At 46.3% G+C, this 21687-nt stretch overlaps 1 protein-coding gene across 6 annotated transcripts in view; it reads left to right on the top strand.

The window, feature by feature from the left end:
- The first annotated feature begins 834 nt into the window (after positions 1-834).
- The window catches only part of AMOT (angiomotin), a 58283-nt gene continuing 37430 nt past the window's right edge, over positions 835-21687 (top strand). For 2 of the 6 annotated variants that reach the window (XM_062640019.1, XM_062640015.1), the window contains exon 1: positions 12381-13103. The gene's annotated coding sequence lies outside the window, so the exon portion shown is untranslated. Of the gene's footprint in view, positions 1081-5170; positions 5265-10266; positions 10411-12380; positions 13104-21687 lie in introns of those variants that run through there. The other 4 variants (XM_062640018.1, XM_062640020.1, XM_062640014.1 and 1 more) reach the window with 4 other exon arrangements.

Here is a 21687-nt window from a genome sequence, read left to right as displayed (position 1 = left end):
AGACAAAGCTGTCACAGAAAAGCTCATGATGTGAGCTATGAAGATAACAGATTAAGCACTTAAGTGGGCTGGTTATAAGAACCAGGTGAAATAAAAAGTGAAGAGCTTAAACCCTCACTGTTGAGATGGTAAAAAATGTCACCATGAAAGACATAAATTGCTGTCAACAAAATAAGCTCCTCATAGGCCGAAACACGTGAACCTTCACACTGGTATCTCCCTGCGTAATTTACAATGTACTGTTAGCTGCCGGAGATAGAGAAAGCGTTTCTGTGGTGTAAAACATGCAAACCTGGAGAGGTTAGTTGTAAAAACGGCACCTGTAGCACTGGCGATTTGGGGCCTTGTGCAGGGACATCGGTCCTGGTGTGGCAGAGGGGGCCCAGGATGCCCTTTCTATCTGCAGATCTGGCTGGGCAGGAGGCTGCTGCGGCAAATGTACCTTCAGAACGCTAAAACATCAACACTTTGGGCTATGGCTCTGCCTTTGAAAGGATGGAGCTGTGCTGAGCAGCGGCCATTTTGTGAGCGAAGCCATGAGGCTGGGGAAGCATCCCCCCTCCGGGAGGGAGGGATAAACATCTCCATCCCTTTTCATTCTATGTGTTCCCTATGGCACCTGCCTGCCTGGTGAACCCCACGGCGTTTCAAGGGGGACTTCTGTGCTTCCAGCCCCCAGGTGCTGAGTGTCCCAGGCCTCCATGAAGCACCCTCCTGCCCCACTTCTCCTTCCCCAGCCAAGACACGGAAACCAAAAGGGCCCTTCGGCGGCGGCGGCTCAGCTCCGACCCGGGGCCGTGCTGAGGCCAGGCGAGGCGGGCCTCCAGCTCCCGCCGGCGGGCGGGCGGGCGGTGAGGCGGCGGCAGGACTACACTTCCCGGCCGGCTTTGCAGGCGCTGTCCCAGCGGGGGATGCCGGGTGCCGTAGTTGCAGCCGCCTGGTGAAAGTTAATAACCGAATCTGGGGTAGGCACTTCCCAGAGCTCCTCGCTGTCTTTCATTGCCATGCCGGCTTTGTCACCTCGGAGGGAAGAGGAGCAAGATGGATGAGCGGGGAGCCGCTGGGGCAGGCGCCCGCGGGGTAAGGAGCGGGTGTGGAGGGGGGGTGAGGCCGGCTGCGGGAGGGGAGCAAGGCTGCCTGCTGCCCCGCCGGGCCCCCCGCGAGCAGGCAGGGGCCGCGGCCGCGCTGCCCGCCCGGGATGCGGGGCTCGGGGCAGGTGCAGCGGGGAGTGGCGCGGGGGTTCCCCGCCGCAGGGGCTGCTGAGGCGGCGGCGCCGGCTCCCGCCTAACGGCCGCGGAGTCCCCGGCTCGGCCGCTCGCCTCCAGCCGGAGGGAAGTGCACGGCCCCGAGGCGGGGTGCCCCCTCGGAGCCGGAGAAGGGGCTCCCGTGTCCCTCCGCTGCCCTCACGGACACCGCCGCCTTTCCCGGGCGAGGTGGGCAGGAGAGGGGCGGTTCGGCGGCTCAGCCCGCAGCCCCCGGCGCCGCGTCCCGTAGTGGGGGTCAGCACAGGCACCAGCGGAGGTCTCCGGGAGCTCTCCTTAACGCAGCGAGGTGAGGGGAAGGCTGTGAGGGTTTGCAGCGGGGGCTGTTTGATGTGTGTGGTAGTGGGGGCAGAGGAGAGGGTGTGAAGGAGAGAGCAAAGCTGTCCTGTCCCTTCCCTGATCCATTTTGAAGTCGTGGTAATACAAGGGGATGGTTTGCTACCCACGGTCCAGGGCCTCTGCCATCCTCTTCCCTGTGGAGACCCTGACAGCCCCCAAACCCCACAGGAGCTCATCCACATCTGCCCCAACTCTGAATTAAGCAGAATTGACTCCAAATGCTCCTGCTTTGATCTCTGAGAGAACAAAACGCCAGTCTGAGGGTGCTGATCCCCAAAGAGTTAAAAGCTTTGTGTTTGCATCCTTGCCTGGTAGAGAGTGGGGATCCCACCAGCCGCTTTGCGGCTCTGGGTTTAGCCATCCCTGCTAGTACTTCATGGTCTGCCCTCAGGTTGAGAGATTCTGCCCTTCGTTAGCAGACTGATTCAGGTAGGCCCATACGTATTCACCATCACATTTACCAGATGGTTGAAGCAGAAGCACAAATCCTGTTTGTATCAGTGTGAGGGACTCTTTCTTAGGAAGGTGAGGGCTGGAAGGCCGCTGTGAGATGCATGAAGAAGATCCCCGTTCAATTTTCAGGTTAAAACTTTCACTGTCACCTCTGATAAATGATCCTCAGTTCAGCTCTAATGCAGCATTAAATAGCAAATTCCATCTTGGTTCGCTTTTCATTTTTATTCTACTTTTTAACAATAATTTTTCATTAAGCGTCTAATCCTGTGCCAGCATTTCTCATCAGGGAGGCTCAAGGTGCTTTACAGAAGAGGTACAAATATGATTATTCCAATTATCCTGAGGAAGGCTGTGGGTTTGGGCAGCTTCTGCAGATAATATAGGCCATAAATAATTAAGAGTACAATCCAATTAGAAGAAATCCCCAGTCATAAACTAAAGTGCCATACTGAAGCAGATGCTCTTCAGAGACCCTGTAACCCAATCTGCCTGATCAGAAGAGCATTCCATTAACCCACAAATCTTCACTCTCCTGTCTGCCCCAACAGCAGGTACTTCCACACGCCTGTGCAGGATCCAAGGGAGGGAAAGCGTTAGAGTTTCAGTCCCAAAATCAGTCTGGAGCGTGTTCTCCTATTAAAGCTCCTTATCTTGTCAGTTGAATAAAGGTCTCGTGTTCAAAGGCTTACCAAAGCATACAGCCTGAAGTGAGCAAGGTTATGTGCAGAAGTGATCTAGTTTTTTAGCAGAAATAGTTACTGGAAGTTAGTAGCATTGCTCAGACTGGAGTCCAGAAGATACAGAGAAGGTTGTGGCCTGGAATCCAGTTCATACATGGCCTAAAATGAGTTGTGACCCTGAAACCTGCTTTGAACACCTTGTCAAATTTCATCAAAGTTGGACATGTACTTTCAAGTTTGGGAGCTGAGGCTCCAGGTTGCTCGTGCTAAGCTGGGTCTGTGTATTCTGACACCTGCCTGTCCCCACTGGAAGCCGACTATCCCAGAGCCACTGTTTATCCACATAATTCAGCAGTAGGGCTACAGGGATGAAATCCTTGTTCTCATTCCAAATACCTGCTGTCACATCTTACTTATTCTGTGGGAATGTTTTTGCTCCGATTTGTGGTTATGCGGTGTTCAGCGATGACCTAATTGCAACGTTCTCATTAGGCAGAGAAATTCCCGAGTTTGGCTTTATAGTTCCCTTTCTCAGGAAGTAAATCATTGCTCTGTAACATCATTTGCCATCAGCACTGCCACTTTAGCCTAATGTCTCACTAGGGATCCTAGGGCTGATAGAGGCACTTTGAAGCTGTGGATCTACAGCAGCTTCTCATGCTTGGCCACAGTAACGTCTAACTTAACCCAGAACAAGCACAGACCATCTTGTGATGAAAATGGTGAATGAAAAACCTGATGACCTATAGCAGCTTTCTTACCACTAAAGTAACCGCACCTGTGTTAATTTGGTGGTGTGTAGTTTCCTTCAAAGTTGGTGATATAGGAGCAGGCACAAGTAAAGCTGAAAAAAGGCCAAACTGGCTTGTGAAGAGGTTTAATCTTGGCCAGGGAAAGTTGGTGTAATTTTCAAATGTAACTTAAAGGGATGCTGATTGCAAGTTACATTAAAATGAGTCCCTTTGTCCCTTAGGGTCTTGGAGACACCTACATCTTGATTTGTCTGTGCCATAATTTCTTCATTTGTATTGTGTTCAACTGTAATTCAGTCTCATAGGCTGGAAGCTTTGACTAGTAAGGCATAACTGGAGCTCTGAGTAATGTTGGTGGTACTGGAAATTTACTCCAAGTGACAGAAGGCAACCTCCAGAAATAAAGAAGCAGGATTGCAGGCATTTTGAGCAGCAGGAAGGAGGGTGAGAACAGAAGAAAGGGGGAAGGGACAAAGGGAAGAAAAAGAGAAAAAGCAGGAAGAAAAGTAAACCACCACTGTTCTAGGTGCCAGTAGGTGTGGTGTGGGTGACTGAACCAAGTTTCCCTAAGAACATTATCATATACCACTTTTGGGAGGGAAGAGAGGGGAAGAGGGGTCCTGGAGAAATGCATATCCACACAATGAAGCCTTTGGTTTCTTCCCTTGCACATTTGTAGAACGCTCACGTCTTTCCCTTACCCCAGGAGACATTCCCATTTCCTTTCATTTACCAGTGTTTGGAAGGCGGAAGGAGATGAGGCACTGTTAGGTTCCCTTATTAACTTAATCTGTGGGAAGCCCTACATAAATCATTGAATTTCCTAGTTTTGATATAGAGCGAGGTATTTGTACAGTGAAGTCAAACAGAAGATGGAGGTTCCTGCATGGGGAAGCTCTGACGCTGTTCCAGTCTTGTGCCTGTGACTCTTACTCGTGCATTTCTTTGAAGTCTGAAGCTTAGGAGTCTGCATTAATGATCAAGGGACAGAGCTGAATACAGAATTTGTATGGTACGAAGGTAAAGGTGTAGGTAGGAATGTGGGAAGAGAATATTTAAGAGCAGTCTGGCATGTATAGTTAATAAAAAAAAAGTAATCATGTTAATTTCCTTCACTTACTTGAGTTCTCAAAGCTTTATGCATCTTCTCATTCCTCATAGAGCAATGATCTCCAAAATACTAACTTCCTTGAAAAGTAGAAAACTTCAGGGTCAAAACTTTTTCTCCTTTTCTGCAATGGAAACTTGCTCTGATCCCTCAGGCAGGAATGTCTGCTCCTCATGCAGTGTTTTAGAGCTGTTCTTGGCATTTGGCTGTCACTCTGTCCCCCTCAGCCAAGTGTCAGCGATCCCTGAATGCTTAGAAAGCTCCTTGGGACTCTCTGCAGATGTTAAGCGCTTCTGAAGTTCAGATTTGTCAGGAGCAGGATGCATTAGAACAATTATTTCTGACTTTGAGTTACGATTATGTTAAAAGTCACTTATTTTTACCACTGTGCTTGTTCCTTTTAGGGCTCTTAGCTGTTTTCTAATTCAGGAGCTGTTCTTCCCACCTTTTACTTCAAAAAAGTAAAAAGTCAAAGTAAAATGCTGTGTAGCTTTGCTACATTTAATATACACCTATCTACTGCCTGAAATGGTGAAATAGACCCTGACCTGCTATTTTAACTGCTTTTTCCAGAACTCTACCCTAATTGCTGCTTTTTCTTGACTGAGCAGCAAACCAGTTCCCCTGTAAGCCCCAGGAGGACCCAGATTCTTCTGAAGAAGCAAAGGTCAGAATTTCAAGGCTCAGCTTATATGTAGGGACCTTATGAAGCAGATCCTAAGGTAGTGGTTCTGACCTGCCAGATACGGAGCTGCTTTCAAAACCCTGGCCCTAGGCACAGCGTGATTGCAGTCCTGCTCTGGACGTCTCATGTGTGGTGGAGGGCTGCAGGGTTTTGGGAGCACTGGGCCTTCATCAGAGCCACTCACCCTCTCACATTATGTAATTCAGCTGTGGCTGCACACTCCACCTTGTCAGAGGGTTGACTCTGACCCTCAGGTGGAAAAAAAGGGTATCTCATGTCTCTCACCATGAATGACCGGGTCCCCTTTCTCAGACATGTGTTGCTGCTGTAAACTGAATCTCCTAAGTATCCCAAATGAACCAGTTCCTGAGAGCCTTGCAGGCATTGAAAGGGAGGGAAAGGCAGAAAAACCCCATCTCTGACATTGTTCTCCCCTCTAGTCCCCAGGGAATTAAAAAGACAATTTATCTTAAGCAGTTTAACGTGTACTGAGCTTTATTTCGTTAGCTAAGACAGAGCAGAATGTCTTTCCATTACTATGTTCAAAACTAAAGAACAAAAAGCTACCTTGAAAAATGGCCATTGGGAAGCAGACCGGGAAAAGGCAAGAAACTTGAGCCCTTTGCTAATGAATACTCTGTCCTTAACATTGTCTCTTTTGTTTCCCCCACTTCCATGAGCTGCACATGGATTCAGTTTGCCAGTCTTTAACCCTTCTCACTGATGCCCGGTCTCTGCAGAGTTTGGAAACTGGGACATTTGTCACTCGGGTACTTGGCTTTGGGTTTATTTCTTTTTGCTCCTGATCTGTTTGTCCCTGTGCGGTCCCTGGCTGGGATGCAGTAAAGCAGCCCATGAAGGGTGTGGACAAGGCTTGGGTGCATGCTGAGGAGAGGGAGTCAAAGCTTTTCCAGCTTCCTGGCAAAGGGTGTAACAGAGACAGGGTTGGGAGCCGGTTTGCTTTTATTAAAGCACAGTAGCATTTCCACTGTGATGTTGGTGCTATGCTAGGACTTTTTTAAGAAGAGCTGTTTTTCTTGGCATAGCTCTAAAACTGATGGAAAGTCAGGGTGGAGCCAAGGGATTTGGCATCCTGGGAACTTCTCACACCAGCTTGTCTTTATGTGGCAGCACAGCAGAAGCGCTTTCTGCAGAGAGAAGCATTAAACATCAGATGTTTATTTGTGACTGAAATTTATTCCAGTGAATGGTGATTGCCCATAATAAATACACTTCTTAGTAATGACTGTATTGTTTCCAAAACCAAAACTAGCTCCTAGAGTTCCTGTTTGCTAAACTGAAAGGAATCAAATTACTCACCCATTTCAAACAAAAGTGGCATTCTGTATCAAAATCATAACGCATTTTCATTCCTCATTTTTCCTCTCAATAACTGCTGAACAAAGCTCACCAGCAGAGAGTGCTGGTGCTCTTCCAGAATGGGGCAGCAGCTTCTGAAATTGATTGTAAAATCTAATCAGATTTTGTGCCATCATTCTATTTTTAGTTTTTCATTTCAGTGAAAATGAAATGTTAATCAGTGATCTGTGGCTTGATATCTTGCCGGCTCTAATTATCAATCTTCTTGTAGCTTACTACAGGAGAAAGATTGCTTAGAGGTTCAAGTCTGTGCTCAGAAAAATTGTCACTTTCTGAAGCAATTATTGAACAGAATTTCATATTTCTTGTTCCAATGCATTTGACCTTTTTTGTACATAACATTATTTCCCTTTCATTTCTCTCCTTTAATTTCATGTTCAAAATAATCTCTCTATTCTTCAGTACAGCTTCTGTGTAGTGGGGGGAGACAGTCCTGCTCCTGCAATGAGTAGAGCTGTAGCATTTTTGTTGTGCTTATTGTTTCATAAACACCATGCTTTTAACCTTCCCAGGCAATGGAAGGTTGCTTCCAGCTGAAGACTGATTTTGGTCATTTCTCAGTTCTGAGCCTGCTTCTGACAGTGGTGCTAAAAACATGTTGCAGAAACTTGAAATCCAAAATGAGCCCTGCCTCTGTGGTATTTATCAATGCAGTTGCACCATTTTAGGACTTTAAAGAGGTTTGGCTTTTTGGTTTCAAATCAGCCTCTTCATCTTTATGGGCATTGAAATATAAGTCTGTGTTTTGCTGCAGAAGCTGCCGTGCATCTCGCTCTCTTGTGACTTCATACATTCTTTAGTTATCGAGAGCAAACAAAGACTGTGTTGAAGTGCAGGGTCTCCATGCCTTATTCTTACAGCTCACTCTGATCCAAATCCACTGGAAGCTGAAGGAATCTTTTAATTCATTTCAGCAGATTTTGAAGAGAAAACTCTTTTCAAAGAGTCAGGAGAGTGCAGAGAAACAAGGGAGATGGTCAACTTTCATACATCAAGGTTGTTGACACAATAGACATCAGTTAAAGGCTTATAGGCCCTTCTCTGGGAGAAGGGCGACTTGTAAGGAAATCCTTTTTCCAAACTAACCTTATTTTGCTGAACCCACATTTAAGTCTTAGGGTATGGGGCATGTTTAGAGCAAAGATGAAACCATTAATTTGTTTTTCCATAGTTGGCAGTTATCATTCTTCTGGTTACACAGCTTTCTTCTGAAGTTCCCCATAGAAAGGGGCCAAGGTTCAGCAGTTAGAAAAGTTCTCTTTACAGGTGGTACCTGATCAATCAACTCATGGGTGACACCACACTGCTGACCTCTATATTGCATCCCACTGTAGTAAACTGTTCCTTTTCTCCCCCTTCCTGTGCAGACCCTTCACCCAGGGAGCCATTTGCTGAACTTGAGTTTCACCCATCAGAGGTACCATCCAAACTGACACACTTCTGAAAGTCATCACACACAGTATGATACAGACCCTTAGGTGAGCAGGAGCCATATTAAAGGATAGGATGTTGGCTATGCAAAAGTCCCTGTATCAGTTACTTCCCTCCCAGAAGTTACATGGTCATTAAGCTTTTATTGTATAGAGTTGGTAGAATAATAAACGCGTAGAAAGACACAGCAGTTCCTCAGTGAAGGACAGTGGAGCACACAGTGTGTGACTATTCCTCCTCTTGTGTTTGGAAAAGTAGGATTTTTCTAGTGATTCCACACATGTCAAGTTTCATAGTAGCAATTTCTGGTGGTGTTGGTCTGTGGATATCTGTCATTACCCTCTGTTGGTGAATGATAACTGGCTTTAATTATAATTCATGTCCAGTCTCATGTAAGAATGATTTTGTTTCTCTTCAGAAATCAGAGCTGGCCTCCAGCCATACCCAAAGGCAGGACCTGAGGGAGTCCTTCAGGGTTTGTTACAGCTTCGGGCTGAATAGGGAAGCATCATCAAATCCTCTAAATACAACTCAAAACAGCCATGACCACCCTGGGGGGCTGTCCAGCCTAGTGGTAAAATGACAGCAGAAGCTGCAGTGCTGAATGTCCACATTCACTGTAGATGCAGCAACAAGGCAGGTCCTGTGGCCTGTGACTCCCAGTCTCGACTTAACTCCCTGGACAAACCCTGCTCTACCATGGTGTCTTCTCCACATGTTTCTTGTGATTCTTACACAGTTCTGAGTTGATCTAATCTTGTTGTGATCTGCATCCCCTAATGATTCGTTCACTTCCTGTCCTTCAATGAATGTATCTGTCAAACTGACTTCGGCTTCTTTGGCAAGAAATACAAAGTAATCTCCCTTTTCAGAACAGCCTATTCCTTGTTCCTGCCCACCTCATACGCTTGGCCTCAGCTCCTCTGCTTAGTCTTTTTTCCTATTTCTTGCATGGCAGTTTTTTTACTGTAGAGTCATTATTTCCCCCAACTGCATATTTACAGACTAGACAAAGACCCCCCCAGCTTTGGTGGTGGTGGGAATGTGCTGTCTGGTCCCAAGAGCTAAATGGCACTTCTGAGCACTGTTAATAGTTTATTTTTATGTGCAAGAAGAAAAGCTCTGTGAAACTGGCCCGAGATCAGAGATCCAGGGAAATTAATTTACACCCCTCTCAGCTGCACTGAATGGACTCGGGACTGAGTGGTGATTTCTCTCTGTACATGAGGGATAATATCAGCAGCTTCCTGAGCTCCAGCTGCTGTGGACAAAGGACGGTGGAGTTACAGCAATTCCTGGAGGGAGGAATTTTAAGATGGAGGAATTTTAAAGAATGTGAAGGACAACCTCTTAAAAAAATTGGAGGTGGAGCAAGTCCAGGTCATCCAAACACTTTGTAAGCCCAAGATTTATTTTCCTACTTTGAACTAGTCGCCATTGTGACATTTATCTTTTGTGCTTTTTAACACATCTCCTGTGACCTTTGTATGATTGCATAAATTGGCCTGAGCACGTTGGAACAGTTATTAGGAACCCCTTTCTTGTGCTGTTTCCTGAATTCCCACATTGTGGCGTGATGTGTGTATGGAAACTGCTCGCTTCCTCCGCTGGCAGCCGTTCAGATGTGTGCTGGAGCTCCTGAGGACTGGGCTGGGCGGGAGCTGGGTGAAGGGAGGATACAGGGGGGAGAATATTTTAAGGAAGAGAATTTGGATTCGGTGCATCTTTGTTCTTTTCCAGTTCTGATAAAGCTGTTATCTCCCATTGTGTGCGTTAAACATGAGCAGTGCTAGTGCTCTGCAGAATAAACGGCAGCAAAGGAGTTGAGGTTAATACGCCTCAGGCAAGGCTAGCTGCTTTTCAGTGTCTGCATTAAGCAATGTTAAGACTCTACCTTCTCTCCCTACTGCCCACTATGTTCTTTCAGTGTGTGGGAGGGAGACAGGATGTGTGATTGAAGCATAGTTTATAACTCTTGAACTCTCTGTAGCTACATTTCCCTTACAAGTCTACCCCTCAGCATCTAGCAAATATGTGCTTCATTAGCTGCTGCTGCCTTGTCTTGTTTTTTTTTCTGCATTTGTAAGCTGTAAGGTTATGGGATGTTAATGAACTGTTTACATGTGCTTCTACATTTGTTCCACTGCAGTGTTCCAATGAATAAATGTCAGTTAGGAGGGAAAAAAATAGATGCTTATATATGCTGCATTCAGCATTACTGAAATCTGACTTCCTAGATTTTTTTTCTGGATCTTTCTTTTCAATGTTAAGAGTTGGGAATGTTGGAAGGGATTTGTTTGCTTAAAGTAATTACAAGGTACATGGTTGAATTCCTAGAATCATTGAATCACAGAATAGTTTGGGTTGGAAGGAATCTTAAACCTCATCCAGTTCCAAGCCCCTGCCATGGGCAGGGACACCTTCCACTAGAGCAGGTTGCTTCAAGCCCTGTCCAGCCTGGCCTTGAATCATATTATGTCTTCTCACATGAAGAGCCCTGATGAGCTTCTGTAGGCCAGGTTGCACCGGGCAAGGATTTGACATGTGGCCAGTTTTTGCACACTTAGTACTGTTGGAAACTAGTGTCCTCTTACAGCCAGACCGATGGACTTCATGTTTGCATAGTCAGACCTTAGTGTGTTAAATCAACTGTGACAGCTTCTTTCATTTTTAGTTTTGCTTGTTCTTGAAATCACAAGTAAGTGAACAGGAGCCAGGAGATGAATAGAAGCCATCACTGGGAGATCATCATCAGGAATTTACAGACAGGAGTGACCTCAAAGGGGAGGATTCAGGTGTGTTGTATGCAAAAGCCAGAGGAGGAGGAGGTGGATTGTGAGAAAGGCAATGTACCATTGTTTGTACGCAAGCACGTTTGTGTCGAAGGACTAGTTTGTTATCTCGGGCCCTGTTTAGGCTGTGGATTTGCCCTGATTACAGGTGTGGGGCTGGGAGAAGGTGAAGTTGTTCACCCCATTTCAGAACCAGATATGGTACAGGGGTTGGTACCCTGCAGAGACAACTGCACTGCTGCTGCTACCACATGTGATTAGATCCTCCACAACAGGGAGGCTGCCTTAAGCCTTCCTTTTTGTCAGCATTTTGGAATCCCTTTGCTGGCCTTCCTTGAATGGGCAGACAGGCTCAGGAGCAGCATGTTCAGGATTTTCTTTAAAGTTTGTTCCATGTTTAAACTGTTTTTAAAGTTGAAATTCAAGAGTGTGATTCCAGGCACTAAAGCCTTCAACAAAACCCACCTCTGAATGTGCCTACCAACTTTTATCATGTAGTAAAGTGAGGAAACATGGAAGTTCCTTCCTGTGAAGATGGTGGAGCGCTGGCACAGGGTGCCCAGAGAAGCTGTGGCTGCCCCATCCCTGGCAGTGTTCAAGGCCAGGTTGGACACAGGGGCTTGGAGCAACCTGCTCTAATAGAAGGTGTCCCCCCTGCCTGTTGCAGGAGGTTGAAACTGGGTGAGCTTTGAGGTCCCTTCCAACTCAAAAACATTCTATGATTCTATAAAGTCATGGTTGCATTTGGAGAAAATACTGAAGTCTCTTCCATCTCCTACTTCCACCCCAACCATTAGATCCAGCTGTGGCAGAGTAGCAGAGGTCTGTGGATGTTTACTGTTGCAATAGACTTAAGCCTTGGAAGACTAGATGATGTGTACTTATGCAGAACATTACAGACAGGGAGCTGCTTTAATATCCTGCTTACATGTAGTTAGTCATGATCAGTTCTTGACACGCTTCCAATTATTTTCAGTATTCGGCCAGCAAAAAGCGGGTGAGTCAGCTCCTCGGCCGGTGTGCGCTGGTGCAAACCCGCCCTCCTGACTTAGCGGAGAGGTTCTGGTACCCTGGGGCTGGCAAACCCCTGTGGACGCTTCTGCCGGTGGCCGAGTTACTCACACGGAGCCCGAGCGGGCACGGGCACAGGCACAGGGCCGGAGCTCCCCGAGGTGCGGACGGGCGGTTCGTGGGGCCGGGGCCGCACTTGGGCCCCGCCGGAGCTCGCTCCCGGGGGGAAGCGGCGGCTCCCCGAAGCCGCCCCGCTCACAATAGCTGCCGGCGCAGCCCCGCGCCGCCGGCCGAGGGACAGGCAGGGCGGTGCCACCGCGGGGCGGGGCGGTGCCGCCGGCGGGGGGCGGTGCCGCCGCTTCCTGCCCGCCCCGGCGGAGCGCGGTCCCGCGGGGCGCCCGCGCCGCAGAGCCCGGCGGAAGGAGGCGGAGGAGGGAGCGGAGCTGCCGGGCCCGGCCCTGCCTTGTCCTGCCGCCGGTGTGCGCCTGCTGCCGCTCCAGCGCCGCGTCCGCGCCCGCCTCGCCCCGCTGCGCACAGGTAACCGCGGAGAAGAAGGCGCCGAGCAGCCCAGCGTACCCCGGCGCGATGCTGCTGGCTGCCCTTGCCTGCTGCGGCCGCGGGCGCTGCCGCTGACAGCCGAGCCTGGGCCGCTGCCGCCGGGACGCGACTTCCCCTTCTTTTTGTTTATGCCGCCGTTCTTGAGAATACCGCTATCCTTCTGCCAGGGACTGGCGGCAGGTCCTGCCTGACTGTTGGATTGCTACCCGTCCATCTTCATTGCCTGTCTGAAAGTATATTTAATAAACGGCAAAAGTCGAGCCACAAATCCAGTGCACATCACGTTCCCTTTTCCTGGGGAGTCCGGTTTATTTCAGCAGTTAAAAAAGTTTATTCCCCTCCCACCTCCAGTTTTATTGACACTGAGCATGAAGAAGATTTACAAATGAAAGCGCCTTGAAATACAACATCTTTTGGAAAGAGCTCTGCAGTTCGCCTGTTGAGTCTCGAATTCCACCCTTTGCCCCTGCTGAATCCACTGGTCTGCCCTTTACTCTCTGGGGTAAAAAACCAAACAACAACAACAAAAACCCGAAGGGGAAAAAAAATACCTTTGGCAGCAGGGAAGCTTTGTGTGCCTGACCCATCGAGCTCCAAGTGCCCAGTTTCAGAAAAGAAGAAAACCCTTTTGTCTTCAGCAGATCAGTAGGTAAGAGACGTGCTCTTGGCACAAGGGGCTCGGCATTCATTCTCGCAGCCTAAACCTGGCAGTTAAACTGGCCGTCTGCTCTGTCAGCTTTTGCCCATCACTTCTCTCTCCTGTAAAGATTACTCTTGCCTAAAACCTGCACTCGTCCATCCTTTTCACCACTGGCAGTAACCACAATTACTGGTGATGTGCTTATGTGTAATGGGATCAGGGAAAACTGAGTGGAATTTGCTGGAGTGGGTTTGTATCGGGCTGGGTTTGAAAGCAGCTGCGTTTCTTGCGGTGCTCTTTTCTTTTGAGCGAGTAATCACAGTCATTGTGCTCGTAATCCGCGTGTTGAGATTGTCTTTGCTCGTCATGCTTCACGGAGAAGCATGGATGTGCCTTTACATATGCACGCGTGCAAACAGGGCTTCCACCATCAGCTGAGAGTCCTTGCTTCACACTGGAATTTGTTTTACATTAAGTGCTTTACTACTGTGTCACAAGGTATAGAAGTGTTGAACCTGTAATTAACGTGCCTTAACAGGTTATTGAACATGGCCAGGGACATGCTTGGTGCTGTGCAGAGGGAGTGTGAGTGAGGATGTCTTCTTTGTTTTGAGGTATTTATTTCTTTAAGGCAGAATTCTCAGCAGGACATGTGCACATTATAACTGGATGGAGGCCCGGTCTCTGTGCAGGGAAACATATTTTGTAGCATATCCCTTTTTGCAGGGGCTGAGTGCTGGATGTGTGCTGGTTTACAAGGGATAATACCCCCGTGAATTCCCACTTTTCCTTCTCTTCCAGCTCTGTACTCACATACCCACTTCCCCATGGCCAGAGTTTCAGTGCTACCAGTGTTTGGTGGTGCATTGTGGAATTTTGTGTAGCTGGTAGTAGGACTCGTCTTTGCATTATACTGTTCCCTGTGGAAACACACAGCATTCCCCAGCAGGAGGATCTGGCTGTTCATGTGGTGAAACCGGCCTTGACATCATGCTCTTCCCCACTGCGTGGGTTTTCCTGTGGATAATACAGGAAATGCTACATACTGCTCTGTTGTGATCCCTGTTCCTCTTTGGGTTTTTTAATTTATTTTTCTTTTTACCCTTCCTCTTCCCTGGAGGGATATTTGTGGGAGAGGAAAGTGGGAAAGGTGTCCTGGGCCTGCCTTGGAGTGAGGGCAGCATCAGCATGCTCTGAGCTGAGGGACCCCAGAGGACTGAGCGTGCTTCAAGTCTCTGCTGAGGTTCAGTGGCCAGTGGGGCACCTTGCTGGCAGCTCACCAGCATCTGTCCTGGGTGTGAGGACGTGGCACAGGTTTTGGCTGCAGTCTCAAATGCTTTCCTGCTCCTCTTGACATCTTTTGGAGACTGAGTCTTTCAGGGTGGGAACACAAATGTTGTCTTCTTGAGATTGCCCTATGCCCGTATGCTGCTCCTGTGTGAGTGATGGGCAGCAGCATGGCAGTTTTCAGGGCTGAACCCTACCATCAAGACTGTGCCCCTGTTAAATCTTTGGGTCAGACTTTCTCCAGGGTTCCCTCAGTGACTGCTCCTCTCAGAAGCAGAGTCACGAGCTGACCCTGGAAAGATTTGCCCCGTAGTTGAAGATGCAGGTTCACCTGGGGCACTTGGTCTCCCTCTCTTTTTCTCCAGGACACTTCTTTGCGACATAACCCCCTGTCCTTAAAACATTCCTGGGAGCCACAAATACAACATGGAATGATTTGTTTCTGCTCTAGCACTTTCTTGAGGAAAGAGTAGGATTTCCAGAAGGAGGGAAGGAGGTGCCTGGTCTTCTCCCAAGCTTGTTGTCAAGGAGGCAGAGGGGAACCTGGGCAGTGTGGTGTAGGCACAAGTCATGCAGTAGGACATGGGATTTATTGCAGTGGTGTTGGCACCTCATAATCGTGATGGTGGTTGGCATGAAATACTTCAGTTGGGATGGTTGGTTAATATCCTGGTAACATGGTTCATCATTCTACCTGTTTATGGTGACACGTGGCATGGGATTGTGCCATAAATGTGGCAGAATCAAAGGATTGCTCTTTCCTGAAGCCTGCTGGAGTGACTTTGGACTAACAGATGCTTTGTAGCACCAAACACTGCAGCTGGGCCACAAAGGTTTTGTACGTAATAGAAATGTATAAAAATTCTCTGTAGTCTGTAATACAGCTCAAAGGGCAGCTGATTTAGACGTGCTTGAGTGTTAAGGTCAGGAGATCACATTCCATAGGTTACTAGATGAAAGTGCTTGAAGAGGGCATAGCATAAATATTTGATTCATATAGAAGGGATTGGTGCAAATCCTTTTGTCCCTTCGTCCAAGAAGTTCATTAGGCAAAGCACGGTTAGCAGGATAAAACCCCACCAAACAACAGAAAACTTTTTACCTCCTTTGTGCTGGAGGAAGTAGGGCATTAATGCAATGTGTTAGTGTTGAATTCCACTAAAATTCTTCTCAAGGAGTGCACCATCAAGACCAGCTAAGAGAACTGTTTTTAAATGTAAAATGACTTGTAATGCATGGGCTCTTGAAGTTGGGTTGACCATTGTATGCAAACATTGCCAGCTGGTGGGATCTTTCTGGATACAGATGAACTGCATTTGTACAAGAAGGCTTGAATGATGTATTTCAGATGCATCCTGATTAGCATAAGCCATTCACTTTGCAAAAGAATAGCAAGAATCCCAGAAGTGTAGATAATTTAATAGTTCTGTTGTTCTCTTTATCCTGCCTTTCATCAGCAGCCTGGCCAATCTTTCTGTTTATTTAGAAATCAGGTTGATTGTTTTACTGCCATGTTTTCCTAACCAGGACAGTGAAACTGAGCATTTGCAACCCCCAAGTTCTGGAAGCAGAAATGCTTCTCTCTTGTCTGTCCCTTTCTTTTGTCTCCAGTTAAGTGTAATGTGATTATTTTCTAGGGGGTGTTGGTGGTGTTTTTCGATAGAACAACTTGCCCCCTTTAATTCTGTGTAGCACCCGGCACAATGATGCCTTGGTCCGTGGCTGGGGCTCCCTATCACTACAATGAATGAACAGCTGAAGTAAAACTTCATCTTGTTAAAGGCTTTATTTTCTTAAGGTGGCATAAAATCTGCTGTAGGTTTTGATTGTTGCTGTGTTACTGTGTATATAGAGAGAAGTCTTTAATTCTACCATTACCAACAGTCCAAGTGTATGTTCATATACGAACACTTAGCTGTGAATGAATTATCTGTTCTTCCCTCTCTTGGGGCAGAGCTCTCTTTTGCAGTTCTTGCTTTATTCTTGCTGACAACTTTTAAAAAGCTGCAGAACTGTCTGACGAGAAGACAAAGCCAATATAAGAAAGTTCTTACATGTTCAGACTTTGTATTAAACTAAAACCTGGCTCCAAACACCTGTAAACGACGAGATTCTCTGTTCAGTGCAGAACATGGTGTGTGTTAGGTTCTGTTCTGAATTAAAAAGAAAACTATGACCTTGTTCTTGGCAAACAGTTCTTGGATTATTAGATGTTCCCACTTTGGAGTGAAGCAGAAATGCTTTCTGAATACAGTAAGATGCCTGTTTTCCCCCATCTAACTGTGGTTGCACATTCCCATATTTCATGGTATTTCAGACACTCACTTTTGAAGAAGGCTTCTCAAAGGTTTTCTAATTGAAACAGCCCTATGGATTTTTTTTTTCTCCTTGCTATTGTGGATGTTATAGTGGGAGTGGAATGTCCTTGGTTGCCAATGTTTGCTGCTAGGTATCCCCCTTCCATGGAGACCAAATGTTTATAATAGTGTGAGAACAGCCATTCTTGGTGATTGGCAATAAGGTTCAAGGCTCTCTTTCTCCTCTTCTATCCACTGAAATACAAGAGAGGACTTGGATCTCTTGGCTCTTCATAGAAGTGTTCCAAGTTGCCTATTGCTGGGGTTATAAAGTTTCAGGAAGCAGTAGGGGATTTGTCAAAATGATTTAGTCCATTTTGTTGAATCTGGACCACGACCGATTTCTGTAAGCTGCTTTTCTGCTTTCAGGAATTCTTTGCTTGTCTTACTTTCTGATGAGTGGTTACTTTCTAGATTAGACTTGCATCTACCTCGTGTGCCTGATTTTCTCTGTACATGTCCCATATATGGCATCATCATATCGTAGACTTTAAATCATTGTTTTTATGAAAGAACAGGCACATAGCTGCCCTGTGAGTCCAGTTTGGCTGGACTCAGTTGTTAAACCCTTGTAGACAGAGAGTGTATTCCCAAACAGCTCTGGAATGCGGTGCTGGCCACAGGAAGAATTGCATGCTGCAGCCTCCATGCTGTGGCCATACCTTCAGCTTTTGCAAAAGTATTTGATGCTGAAATTGTATCCATGTGAAAATACTATGCTGTATGGAGAGCTCTGAAGTCAGCAAATACCCAACTCTTGAGCATTACTTGGCTCTCCAGAGGAGCCTTGAAATGTAATTTTTGAGACAACAAAAAAATCTCAGCAACTTTGGGGAATAATAATGTAAGGGAGCTCCTAGGAGCAGTTCATTTTTAGATATGCAATATAACATTGGTCTGACTTGCCTGCTATGCCTGTAAGTGAAAGCTCTTCAGGGCTGATGGAGTTTGTACTTACCACAGACTGGTTTGGGTTGGAAAGGACCTTAAAGCTCACCCAGTTCCAACCCCTGCCACAGGCAGGACGCCTTCCACTAGAGCAGGTCGCTCCAAGCCCCGTCCAGCCTGGCCTTGAATGTAATTTTTTAAGTAAGCATATATTTGAAACTCATCTGTGTATAAATGGTCATTCAAGGCAAACCAGACATAGTATATAAGCGGGAGATGGTGAATGCAGAGTGAGTGGGTGAATTAATAGGAACTGTAAAGAAGAAGGCATGAACAAAACAAGAAACTGAGAACAAAACAAAAAGGCCTATGGAAACAGAATTCTCAAAGCCTTAAAATCATGTCTTAGTAGAGAGTGGTTGTATGAAGGAAGAGCGTATGTTGGAGTCTCCTGTTGTGCCTGGCAATCATCCTTGGTGAGGGTTGTCGATGTGTCATGCTGTCTTATGAGCAGCTCCCACATTGGCAGGTTGCTGCTGGAGAAGTGAGTGCTCGCTCCTGTTCCTCCTAGCTGGATCATCTCCTGTTTTACTGGCACGCAGTCTGCATTCTTGGTCCTGCAGAAGGGGCTCACAGACAAATACTGCCATTCATACTGGTTGCTTTTCTGCTTTTCCATCCTCTCTCAGAATGACTCTTGTCATAGTTTGGTTGTGTCTAAGCTTAAAATAACCTTTTATTAAAAAAGAAAATACTAAATATCTGAAATTCTTTGGGAGTTTGGAGAGGTCTTTGATCGTTTTCCTTGATATCTGCTGTTGGACTGTATAAGGTCCATCAGTATTGGTTAGGATATAGAACCAAGACTTTGTTTAAATCATAAAGAAGTTCACTGATGTAATAAAATTGTTTTTTAAAGGCCTTGCAATTATTTGTATTAGCAAAGCACTTACAGTGTCTAATTGCAGACCAAGATGTTGTTGAGTAGCTCTCTTATATGAGTGTCTATGAATTAAACCAATTTAAGTTGTTGTTTAATGAATTAGTTAGTGTTTGTAAGGCCTTGTCTAAGAACTGTATCATGGGAATGTTTACTGTGAAATGCTTTTGTGTCTCTACACAACTTGGTTTTTGAAAGAATTACTTCGTCTTTGAGGATTATTTACTGTAACCCTCAAGGAAAGTAATTCCACATTGCAGTGACTTTGTTCACTTCAGGGTTTGGTGGACTTTTCTTGCTCTTCTAATTTGGGTGGTTCTGTGTTCAGCTGAAACACATTTTATTGCTTCATACTAGGGCTAACCCCTCTTGTTGTGGGGCTTGGGAAAAACAGGGCGAGAAAACATATCTTCCTTGTTTTCCCGCTGTCTTTTGGAAAAGAAACAAAGCTGAAGCCTTCATCTTCCCGGAGACAGAGAACATAAACCCAGCGTATGATAGACTGCAGAGGTGCACGAAGAATCCATGACCTGTATTTACCGAAATCATCGCAAGTGAGTGCTGGTACTTATATTAGGTAAAACCAATTTGAAACACTTTTTACTGCAGGATGATAAAGGTTGAGGAGACTGAGAGCAATTAAATAGCGTGTTCCACCCTTCCTTCGGGTAAGATCAGGGATCAGTAGAGAGCGGGCTGAAAAGAGTGCTCCAAAGTTATATGAAAACCCCAGCTTTTGCTGTTGCCAAGTTGGGATGGGGTGTGGAGCACTCGGATCTTAAAAATGTAATAAAGCATCTTAGCACCTAAGGAGAAGAGTGGATTTGCTGCCTGGTGAAACCCTGGTGTGTGTTTGATTTGGAGGAGGGATGGCAAGAGGAAGTGTGTCTGGGAGGCCCCAGGCCCTGTCCCAAGCTGCTCAGGTGGCATTTTGAAGGGGTGTTTCCATGGAGCAATCCCAAAAGCTGACATGGAGCTGGTGCCTGTGGAGGCAGAGGGCTCCGTGGGAGCACTGGGTACATGTTGCCTTGCGAGGCAGGGGACAGCAGGTTTCCCAGGTGGGTGAGCCCTAGAAGTAATGTTCCTCAGGCTGTGGAGAGCTCGGTGCATTTCCTGCTGGCATGGACTACAGCTCTGCAGGAGAGCTGGGCCAGGATTAATGATCTCAGAGTTGTGCTTGAGGAACAACATGTTACCTGTGGTTTCTGTGCGTGCAGAAGTTCATCTTAGCACATCTTGGTGCTTAAGTGGCATAAGATCGTGATGTGTCGTTAGTTGCTGACACTGCTTCATCAAAACATGAGCGTGCAGGTTTCCTTCATGAGGGGAATATTGTGTAGCTCTAACTTTTCATTTCTGCAACTGCTAGGGGTGGATATCTTGCAGAAGTACCTTCTCCAGCTGTGGGAAATACTCAGAAAGTTCTCCTGCCTTCTGCTGGCCTAAGTTTTGGGCTACCGACATCCTCCATCAAAACCATTTAGGCAGGATCTATGATTAAAATATTTGCTGCTCCAGTTATGATGGAAAGTCTTTCTAGTAGTGGTGAAGTTTATATTAGCAAGATGTTTTGCTGGTATGGTTTATCCAAGGTTTCCTAAGTAATACACCTAAACCCAATTATTTCGTAGTGTAACTGCAACTGCTTTAGAGTGGTTGCTGGACTAGTTACATTGAAAGAAGTCAATTTGCTGAGTGACATAGTTGTGGCAACAAAAACATAAATGGAGGCCAGGATTTAGCCCATCAACGCTGCACTAAAGCAAACGTAGTAGTATCTTCCTCCCAGTGTGGTGGTGAGGCTCAGTTAATCGTCTTGCAAGTAATTAAAGGTTTCTGCAAGGTGCACATGAAAGCCCACATGGTTATGATAAAAGAACAACGCCAAACCCCACTTTTATAACATCTTTGCTTTCTAAAAATTCAGTGGTCTGGATCTTCTGTTGGGTTTTACTTTAACAAGATAAAATGCAGATCCGTCTTTTTAACCTGTGCTACCCACTAAGATCCCAAAATGGGCCTGTTTTGTGATACTGAGTTGTCCCAGCACTGCGTTAGGTTTGTTCCCTTCCTTGAGCTGCGGCGTCATGGAATGAGCACTGTTAGGTTGACTGTCAAGTGATGTTACCTGCATTTCAACTGTTTATAAAGGCAAGCAAAAAGCATCCCTTTAAAAAAGAAACCAGAGGGGCTGTGCCTGCTTGCTGTGTGTGTTCTGTGACCCGTCCTGTTGAATTCTGTGAAACTGCTCTCTGAAATAAGGAATACTCCTCCATATGGCAGCTTAAAATAGTTTAAGTTGTGGTAATGCTAGAAAAAGCCAGAAAATTCCATGCTAAAGTTAGGCCTTCGTGATTGTTTTCTTCTCTACACCCTCTCCACCTGCGGTTTGTATTTGTGTCAAGATACGTATTTTCAGGATGTTACAATGGAGATAGGAGGCAAAAATACCTGAAGGTAGCATGAAACAGATAATCTGGGGGTTGTATTTCTATTGTTTTCAGGACTTAAGATTTAGGTTTGAATCTGAACTTTATTTTTAATGCAGGTGGTGATTTTAATCTTTTTGTTTATCTCACCAGCAATTAAAACAGCCTGATCCTATCAGTAGGGACAAATGATGCACTGTCAACGTTTTGCTCCCTTCTGATAATGCACATGAAACTGCTTTGCGTGTTTGAAGATTACATTTTACTCTCACATGGCTTTCATTATCTGAGAGCCCCGAGGAGAGGCCTGGACTAAATCAGTGAAGGAATGGAGAAACCACACAATGCAATGAAAACGGTGCTAAGGCATACTTGGGATAGTTGTGGGACAGGGGCTGCTGACGACAGAAGCAAGGCGCTGCCTGAGTGCTCGCAGCAGCAAGAAGTGGTGCATTCTTAAAAGACAAAACAAAACTTGATGTTGAATTAAAACTGTGGCTCGGGTTTACAGCAGTTCCCCAGTTCCACAAGGATAATGACTGGAAGTCTGTGAAGTTTGAAGCGGATCAGTCTTGCTCGGTATGTGCTGGGAGGCAGTGCTCTGAAATGAGACCTGATGTGACTAAATGTGGGTAAGCTTGATCTGGTTTTACCAGGAAGGTGTCTAAAAGGTGAGCTTGTGGCTTTTATGA

This window comes from Pezoporus occidentalis, unplaced genomic scaffold, assembly GCF_034315485.1.
Source record: "Pezoporus occidentalis ecotype Australia unplaced genomic scaffold, CSIRO_AGI_Poc_V1 ctg63, whole genome shotgun sequence".
NCBI lineage: Eukaryota > Metazoa > Chordata > Aves > Psittaciformes > Psittacidae > Pezoporus > Pezoporus occidentalis.
The sequence above is the reverse complement of the archived record's forward strand: the minus strand, read 5'-3'. Positions and strand labels throughout refer to the sequence as shown.